This window comes from Brassica napus, chromosome C7 (genome assembly GCF_020379485.1).
Source record: "Brassica napus cultivar Da-Ae chromosome C7, Da-Ae, whole genome shotgun sequence".
Taxonomy (NCBI): domain Eukaryota; kingdom Viridiplantae; phylum Streptophyta; class Magnoliopsida; order Brassicales; family Brassicaceae; genus Brassica; species Brassica napus.
In genome coordinates this window covers 16,893,304-16,903,182 of record NC_063450.1, presented here as the reverse complement: position 1 = coordinate 16,903,182, position 9,879 = coordinate 16,893,304, and the positions used below count along the sequence as shown (strand labels likewise).

At 35.7% G+C, this 9,879-nt stretch overlaps 2 long non-coding RNA genes across 3 annotated transcripts in view; one reads left to right on the top strand and one right to left on the bottom strand.

Annotated features, from left to right (window-relative positions):
• Nucleotides 1–3,662: 3,662 nt before the first annotated feature.
• On the bottom strand, nt 3,663–7,624 carry LOC125589855. 2 transcript variants are annotated; one of them, XR_007326048.1, is made up of 3 exons: nt 4,663–7,624; nt 4,363–4,583; nt 3,663–4,191 (listed from the first exon to the last, which is right to left on the bottom strand). It is a non-coding gene; the product is annotated as an uncharacterized LOC125589855 (long non-coding RNA). The 2 variants fall into 2 exon arrangements; XR_007326047.1 differs by having other exon boundaries at nt 4,363–6,827.
• LOC106402746 overlaps nt 6,513–9,879 on the top strand; it is a 4,320-nt gene continuing 953 nt past the window's right edge. The window contains exons 1-4 of the long non-coding RNA XR_007326046.1: nt 6,513–6,653; nt 6,822–7,632; nt 7,711–8,171; nt 8,256–9,879. The exon at nt 8,256–9,879 is cut by the window's right edge and continues 739 nt beyond it. This is a non-coding gene — a long non-coding RNA (uncharacterized LOC106402746). The remainder of the gene's footprint in view (nt 6,654–6,821; nt 7,633–7,710; nt 8,172–8,255) is intronic.

Genomic DNA, 9,879 nt, shown 5'->3' with positions numbered 1-9,879 from the left:
AGTCTCTCATACGCTTTTCTGCATTTTGAAAGGTTAACATGAAGCTGCAGATGATAAACAAAAAAATAATGATTTTCAAGGTGAGATTCATGTGTGTTCTCTCACCTTCTCTGAGTTCTTGTAGCACCTCTCTCTTCTTTGGAGCTATTTAAATCACACCTGTTAGTAGAAAAGAAAGTAAACAAAAGGTAAGTGTAAGTGTGAGAGTGTCCTTGATATCAACACATGACAAACAACAAGGTCAAAATTTCATTATAACAAAATCATTTGCCATAAGTACATACATGGTTGTAGTACTAATATAGGTTTGAATGTGTATACTTACACTCCAAGAAGGAAAGGCCACACCTCTGACCGGATGCTAGGATCAATGCCCTAACAAGAAAACATAAGAAAAAATCTGAATACTACCTAAACATTTGTAAAAACACATATCATCAAACTGCACCAAAAAGGCTATGAAGATTTGACTCACTCTGCTCCGGACTTTCTTCAACAAATAAACACCCCTCTTTCGAAGTCTACCATCTGGAGTGAAGCATCTTTTCCACCGTCGAAGCGTGAGCGGCTTTTTCCGTTTAAACCGTGACCACGGTGATTTCAGTCGATGCCTGAATGTTTAGATTTTTAAAATTTAACCATGGAGCACAAAAAACAAGACATGACGATAGAGTAACACTACAAGCAAGTTAGGCTCTAATCACAACAGGTTACAAGTTTGGTGCATTAGGTACAATCACTTTATAAAGTAAATAATTAAACACAAACATTTGTAATTTTTGATCAAGAACTCATCTAACAGGCAATCGACGGCAAAGAGACTGGCATTGATAGAGAGATGGATCGAAGAGACTCACGGATTGGAGGAAGAAGAAGAAGAAGCGGGAGATGAAGAGGTGACAAGGACGAGAGCAGAACGCAAGTGAGTCCACGGAGAGGAAGGAGAAGAAGAGAACAATGGCGACGAAGGATTTGGAAATGAAGACCTCGTTTGAATCCGTCTAAGAGCTTTCATCGAACCCTAAGCTTGACAACTAGATCCTCTTCGGCTTCGGGTTCTCTCTCTCTGTAGAAAGGATGAGATCTTTTATATCTCTCTCTTTCTCTCTAAGTCAATACAGAGTAAAGAAGAAGGAGTCTTCATGCCGCCTATTTATTTGCCTTCGTAAAGTTCAGTTCATTCTGGACAATTAAACCTAGCACACGTAACTCATGGTTAGTCAACAAACTACTAAAGTTGAGGGGAGAGGTCTATAATTGAATCAAGCTGCAGATCAGGAATGGCGATAAAGCAAGGTTCTGGACAGATAATTGGTCACCTTTTGGCTCGTTGCAGAGGTTCCTTGCCAATGACTCAAACTTCTCACTTGGAGTACCAGATGAAGCAACTGTTTCTTCGCTTTTCGGGCATGATCACTGGCTCCTCCCTCACCCACGATCTGAAAAGCAACTACAGCTACACGTCTTTCTCACGACCGTTGCACTGTCACCAGAGGAAGATCACTATGAATGGGAGGTGTAGGGAAAAACCTCATCACTCTACTCCACGGGTCAGGTTTACAATTGCTTAACTACTCATGGTGCTGTTGTTCCTTGGGAGAATATTATCTGGATCACTGGGGGTATTCCAAAGCACTCTTTCCTCTGCTGGCTCTTCATCCTTAACCGCTGCCCCACTCGAGACCGTCTACTTAGATGGGGACTACAAACTTCACCGAATTGTTTGCTCTGTAACACCAGTCCTGAGTCGCGCGATCACCTTTTCTTCAGTTGTCCCTTCTCGTGGAACTTGTGGTCTCTCCTCGCCATCCGCGCTGGTCTGAACCCTGAACAACAATGGATTCGTGTTACAATCCAACTACAAGCCTTAAACAGCAGGAACTGGAAAGGACGACTTAAGGGCTGTTCGTTTGGTTGCCGCAGGTACCGGCGGCAGCGGCAGCGTCAACATTCTGCGTCAACTCTTGTTCGTTTCGTTGACGCAGGAAATTGCGTCTGACGCCGCGTCCGGACGCCGCGTCCTGCGGCTGACGCCGATAAAATCTGCGGTCGCGATATAGTATGCGGCAGCGTCAGCGGCAACATCAGCGTCTGCGAAACGAACAACAACTGTCTTCATTGACGCTACCGCTGCCGCTGCCGCTGACGCCGAAACCTGCGGCAACCAAACGAACAGGACTTATACTACTCACCTGGCAGTGCTGCATATACTGGATTTGGCAAGAACGCAACGGAAGACTCCACCGCAACGCTTTCCGTTCCGTTGATGCTCTTCTGAGGATGATTGATCGATAGATTCGCGATCGGATCTTGAGCTACAGAAACAACAACCCACAACTCTCCTCCAGAATGATGCAACTTTGGCTTGCTTAAGGCTCCACCTTTACCTTCGTACTCATCGATTTCGAAACCATCGACTGAAAAAAATGACCTTTTGCGTTTCTTTTTTCTACGGGGTTTTGGGCTATTTCTAAACTAATGGGCTATTATGATATTTGATTTGGGTAAACTTAATTGGGTTCGGCTGAGCTCGGAAAACTCTAGTCTTTTGGCTTGTATTATGTTTTGTTTCTTATGCATTTAATCTGAAATTAAGTTCAAAAAAAAAAGTTCAATCTAGTTGAGATGTGACCCACCACGTACATAAAATAACTGACATTTTTTTTTACATATTACTTTTGTTCCTACTAGGGTCGGTCCGCGCTACGCGCAGATTGTGTATTTCAATTTGTTATATATATTTTTATATCATGTTTTGCTTGTTACTTTACTTATATATTATTTAATGTTTATAATATATTTCTTACGACTATATTATATTTTATTACAATTATAATAGGTAAAGCTAATATAGATACTCATTGTTTTAAATAAAACTAAATTATATTTATTATTCAACAAATTTCATAAGAAAGAAAATAAAAAACGTTTTAAAATATTGTATAATTTAAATACACTAAAACTTCTATGAATTTTTCTTTTGTAACACCTAAATGAAAAATATTACTATTTACTATATAATTTGTTAAACTATAAACAGAAAACAATACTCCCTCCGTTCCTAAAAAAATCATGTTATAGTTTTTTCACACTTATTAAGAAAACATTTAAAATTGTATTTTCAAATAAATTGTTTTTCTTAATCAACTATTCCCAATAACTTTTAACCAATGAGATTTTATTAAGCATAATTGTATTTTTTGAAAAGCTACAATTTTTCATTAATTAATGTATTGAAAATGTAAAAAAGTATCTTTTTAAAACAATTTTTTTTCTAAAAAATGAATCTTTAAGGAACAGAAGGAGTATATTGCAATCTAACTATAGTTAAAATATAATTCTAGATTAAAGCTCAGTGTAAAAGATAATTAATATATTTTTAATAGATATGCCCAACTTATTTAATTTTTATTATTAAATATTGTTTTGTTTTTACAATTACTATCTTTTCAAAATACCAATCAGGTTATTACAATGTTATTAAAAATAAAATTTATATACTTTCTAGCTTAATCTTATGTTTTTATTTTTTCGTTTACAATATTAAGTACTAATGTATCTGTTTAAGGGTTTAAGTGAATTTTGAATATATCTTCAGTCTAACATGATGATCCAAAACATTATTTCATATTTTTTATTTTCAGTAAAAACATTCTACAATCTTGTATTAATATCATAAATTAAAACTATTTTTTACAACATCTATTTTTATTACTATGCAACCGAAGACTAAATGATCTTCATGAAGAAGATTAGTGATATATTGGGGTACACAGTAATGAAATTTAAAAGAATTGTCTAAAGGTCTAGTAGTCGCTAATCAATCTTCTACTTTGTTTGCCTCCTTAGTCCATCGGAATGAAACTGCTTCAAACTTAGTCGACCACCATTTGATTTCCCTCGTCCAATTATACACTCCAAAGTGTAGCATTTGTTGTTTAATACGCCAGTTGCGTTTTTACTGTCTCCCTCCATTTTCTTCACTCTCAGCTTCGCAACATTAGCGTCTTGTTTCGCTTGTTCTTTCTCTGCCAATGCTACTTCTAGTTTTAGCTCTTCAATGACACTGCATGTCATATCAAGCTCCATCACGACCCTGCTGATGTGCTTCTTATAGCGCATGTTTCTTGTACTCATACTCTATATATCCTATTGTATCTTCTGAAGCTCTTGATCCACCGTTTGATGTCCCTGTAAATAATTATATTAACTCAAGACTTAAGTATGATGAACATAAGGAACCAAGAGCGTATGGCACCGTGTTCTTTTTTTTGTGAGTAGAGGGCTCAGCCATGTGGGTGAACGCCATGGATGGAGTTCCATCATGAACAAAAATTGCAAAAAGTACCAGATTTCTTTTACCTCTATTTTTGGATTTTAGGTGCCTTTTAAGCTCTCCAAACTTAGAAACTGCAGGAGTATCGATCAAAACAAAACTCTTGAAACAATCTGGGAAGCATTGCAATTTATGCTGTTTTGGCTTGTTCATAAGTCTTCCCATTGTCCAATGTCTCTAGAGATGAGAGCTCTTTGATGTGTTTCTCAACCAAATATGTGAATCTCAGCATTATCCTTCACCTTTCCTGAAAATCAAACCAAGATCAGTCCATATCACATTAAATTTCATAACTTTCAAGACTCAAGAACAATATACAATATTACATATAAGCGGTCATCTCAGGCTAAGGTCCTTCATCAATATCCTTCCTTGCAGCTTTCACCGCCCGGTTGATAACTTCAACATCGCCTTGAGCTATGTTCGCAAAGACTTCCTCTGTGCGTTGATCAAGAGTCAAAAACCAAACATTAGTGCTCATGGAACTTGAATCTCAAGAGTTAAACTTTTCCCTTGTTATTCCTCTGTTTCTGAACTACCAGCGAAAACTGGATCGCTGCTGTCAAAAGATCACTAAATCACAGACAAAAAGACAATTCAAAAGCTCTAATGGAACAGAGTGTACATGGCTTTTGGCACCGGAGATGTCGATCCATATCATTGTCGTCTACGCACCGAATCAAAATCCACGAATCAATCTAAAATACTCAAAATCCGAAGCACATGAAATTCAAAACTCACCTTGAGCACCATCGAGATAATGTGCTGATGTTTGTGTCGTAGAGAGAAAGTCAGGAACCTCTGAGATTTAGTTTAGGCCCACATAAGCGACAGGACTTGTGCTTCTTACAACAAATCAGTGACGCCGTAACAGCAAAGCCCACCCGGAAAGTACTAATAGGCAGTCAATGGTCGCGGAATCACCTGCTCGTCAATGGTCAACATGTCTAACCTGTGAGCTCAACGCTTTTCACCACATTTGCGCCTTTCCAAAGCCGGGCTTCAACAATCGTAGCACAACCACCGGATTTTAAGTCGGCGAGCAGGAAGGTGGAGCTTGCCATTGATAGGGATTGTCAAGATTGAGAATGAGAAATTGATGAATTTCACCGAATCATACGTTCTTATTTATAGGTTCAGATTCGTTACTTTTGATGGTCTTCTTGAATGCGAGTTAGAGGAGTCGTGGTTTAATGGAGTCAATGAGAACGTAAATACCGCAAATTAAATGAAAGCTTAGACCGTTCTGGTAAGAGGCTTGTTCTGAACTTTGATCGTCACGGTGGCTGCGTCGTTTCGATGAAGACGATGAAACTAAAAGACGCTGACCTAAATGAAACGGTGCACTTTGAAGAACAGAGACGCGTGTCGCTTCCAAAGTGCATGAATTGATGAGGTGTCATCCAACGTGGACCCTCTGGGAGGGAATCAAAGTGTACTTTATATATAAAGATTTGTTAAGTCATTCATCTTTTTCTTTCTACCAACAACACATTGATTAAGTTCAGAAAAATATATGTTCTAGATGATGTTGAAGCCTACAATCGTGATGTTTTTATTATCATCTGATTCTCATAATGATTTTTTGATTTTTTTTTCTTTTTCTTTTTTTATATTTCTTTTTCTTTTGTGACCAAATTCATTGTAAATAATACATTTGTTGATCTTACCCATATATCTTTCCTACTATAGTCTAAGTCATTTCCTTGCCATTAATTTCTCATTCAGATTACATTCTTTAAATTTAGAAAAATATCTAACAATACTAAAAGCAGGATATCAAGCTCTCTAAACGCGTCCACGTCGGATTGGAAATTCAGACCAATCAAACGCAAGTTTTATGACATGTCATTAGGTCAACACATTAACATACTGAACTTCAATTTTATTCGGCAAAATCGATTCCTTTTTCTTTCTTCTCGGTTTCTCTGCAAAACGTATTATGAACTTTTGATTTCCTATCCAAGAGTCCGCTCATTGATTCCTCTTCCTTTCTTCTCTCCTTCTCTACAAAACCTTTACCATACCCAAGAGTCACTTTTTTTTTAAACTTCAGGCTTGTGAACTCTTATTCTCAAAGTCGACTTTTGTGTGGTTCTCTTAGAAATCCTATTTCTGTATTTATGATTCTGGAAATTGGAATTTTGTTTTTCGTAGTTGTAAGATGGGGAACATATGAGAAAGCTGTCATAGGCGTTTCAGACAAAAAAGAAAAAAAGAAACAAGAGCTAAAGAAGGAGAATCACGATAAGTTACAAAGAGATTTACAGTAAAGATCAAATTGATGTGCTCTCCTCTGAACTCTGATGGTATCATGGTAAAAATATTTGATTCAAAAGCACTAAAATTAGAGTGTTTTGTTTTGTTTTGTCTCTAAACATGATATAAACATCTAAACATGATATAAACATCTGATTTGTTCGACGTGATTTTGTGCATTTAACATCTGATTTTTTCGACGTGATTTTGTGCACTTATGATCCAGAGAGAGACATAAGGCTTGCTAACAAGGTCTTGAATGGGGAAGGAAAAACCTCGAAAAACTGAAGGTTTCCGTTGGATCTCTTGCATTCTCTGAACCATTTGGTTTTTGTAAGGGAACTTATTGTTCCTCTGTGCGTTTTCTTCTTCCAAAGGGTTTTGTTTTTGTTATCATACATTTGCACTTTCAATATTGTTATCATTTTTGAGTTTTAGCAGGGTAAGTATGATAATATGAAACTGAGGAAACTTCATGATAAAACCCACCGCGAGGAACATAGAATCAGAGGTGAAAAAATCAAAGAATGGACATTTGACAAAAAGTAAAACTGCTTCCCTTAATTCATCACATCTAGGATCAGACTGTTGCAATATATATCAGAATCGCGTTGCAGTGTTTATCATCTTTTATTGTTCCTGCTCATATATTTTTTTCTGGCCTTTTTTCCTTTATAGGAAGATATTTCCATTTGAAAACTATATACTTTTAATTAGTAAACTCTAAGTATGCTTCAAGATTTTCATGTCTTTTTAGTTTCTATTCTCGAGCGTTTAACCTTTTACTAACGATCTTTTGTTAAAACCCTTGATTTTAGTGGCAGCTTCAGTATGTTTCTGGAGGTAAGCACAGTTCATCATCATTCTAATGTATTTTGTGTCCATTTTTCCACGTCTCTAAAAGACCTAAAACTAAATCTCACTGAACCAACCTCATATCTTAACCTTTTTGGAGTTCTGTGTGATCATGATTTTGTGGTTTCTTTCTCACAGGTTAGCACATTGGGGTACTTTGGATCACATTACCGTGTTATGAGGTATGTGAAATTTTTCTTTGTTCAATACTCTGTGATCTGCGGGAGTGGTTTCACTAATTCACCAACAACAAAATGCAGGAGGAAGCTTGACGAGATTTATGACTTGGTAACTGCTTTGATTTTTAGGGGGTTTCAGAGGCTTACAGAAGAAACCGGTAAGGAAGAAAATTTTAAAGTAGAAATATGTTTATCAAATGATTTCATTGGTTTGGATTTCATTATCTATAGTGTATAGTCCCAGGAATAAACTACACATTCTTTTGTGGGTTTGGTGAGATGTGAAAATTATGAATGGAGCTCAAGTTTCGGTCGTACGATGCTCTCTTAATTTTCTATACTTTTGTACTTATTCTATGTATCAACATGCACTTAGAATTCACGTGTTGCATGGAGTTATGCCAGATGATGTTTCTCGGTAACTCAATTTTGCTGACCACTATTCAGCTTTTGGCTTAATTTATATGGTAATTACTCTCACATAGTAATTTGTGCTTCCCCTGAGCTATAAACCATACAAGAGTATGTTGCCAGCAATCCAGGTATTCCTCCCAGTTAATGGTTTCTTCACTTCTTTAAATTTGTAGCAATCTAGAGTTGATATATTGATGGTTTTTTTTTGGTAGTTGCTTGCGGCTGGAGGTGCAATGTATGTGGAAGTTTTCAACAGAGTGATTCCATTGGCTTACAACATCATAAAGAGGAATAAAGTCGGAGAAACTAACACTTACTTGGATGGAACCTACTATTGTTTCACTCAACCAAACTTGAATCCATTACTCCAGTAGAGACTGCTCTACTTCCCGTAACGACGTTATCCGAGAATTAGCATAGTTTAATAAGTATAAAATTGTTTTTGTTATAGCTGGATGAGTTAGATGCAACGATTTTTGAATTGTGACTTTATCATTATGCACATGTTACATTTCCTTTCTTCTTCTTTTTTTGACTAATGCAGGTCATATTTCTTGAGTCATGAGATTCTCTGTTTCTTTGAGGTTAATTTCTCTGTAAGATTCAACAAAGCTGCTCGGATTGTGGTATGTCTATCTGTGACTTTCTTTGATTCAAGAGTTTTCAATTTGAATTCCAAGTCGTGTTTCCTTCTCTGAAGGGCAGAAGCTAGGTGCTTTTTTGACATCCACCAAACCAGGAATGAAATTCTTTTATTCGTGTTTGTTTTTTTTTAAGTTTAATTATATGATTGATTCTACCCAAAAAAAATAAATATACATATACACAACAGACTGCCCATGAATGAAAATATTACAATTGCTAACAAAATAAAATAAATAGATATTATGTATAACTAAAATATAAATAAGTTGAGTTTTTTTTGAGAAAAAAATAAATGAAGTTAAACCGTTTTTAGTAAAAACTCAAATATAAAAATATATGAGTAATGAATCACAACTAAAGTTTAATTAACTTTTCATTGAATTGCTTACGAGTCTATATATTTTCTGGTATTAACAAACAAGTTTACAATTTTGATACTTCCAAATTGTTGTGCACGACAAAAAAAAGAATAATTTAACATTTTTAATGATTTATATTTTCATAATCGTTCCACATATATTACGCTATATATATATATTCAAATATAAATGACAAAATATTATAAACTTAATAAAATTATGCAAATAAATATGAGTCGGAAGATAACTGGTAGTATAAATTTATGACCATATTTACATATATGTCAGAAAACATCAACCAAAACAATTTTTAATATTATCTACTTCGCCAAATAGTATATAATTTTAAGAAAATCAAAACGGACCTAGTATTAATAAAAATAATAAATGATATGAAATTGTAGAAGTCAAATAAATCTACAATTTACAATAAGTGTCCATCTTTCCTTTGACAATTGTTCTAAACTCTTTATACGGTGAGCACCAATAACATTGTGCTTCAGAGTCAGGAGACGGTCATCCTAACAATCAGAAACAATTCAACCACAAACAAAGCCATTTTCAGCGTTCTCTGTGATTATGAATTTATGGGGCATAGCCTTAAGTTTATGTGGTTGACTTAAGAGTTATGGTCAGCCATTTTTAAATCTGAGTTATGTCTTTGTATGAGTTACAAAGAATGTACTCTTAGTCTCTTATAGCTTTCCATTAAAATGTTCCTCTTTTGATCCTCTCTGCAACTCCACTGTGCACACTCTTCTATCATCACATCTTGGCCGCCAAGAAACCTTTACTTTTTTGTAGTCAAGTCAAAAGCAATTGTCCCAACAAA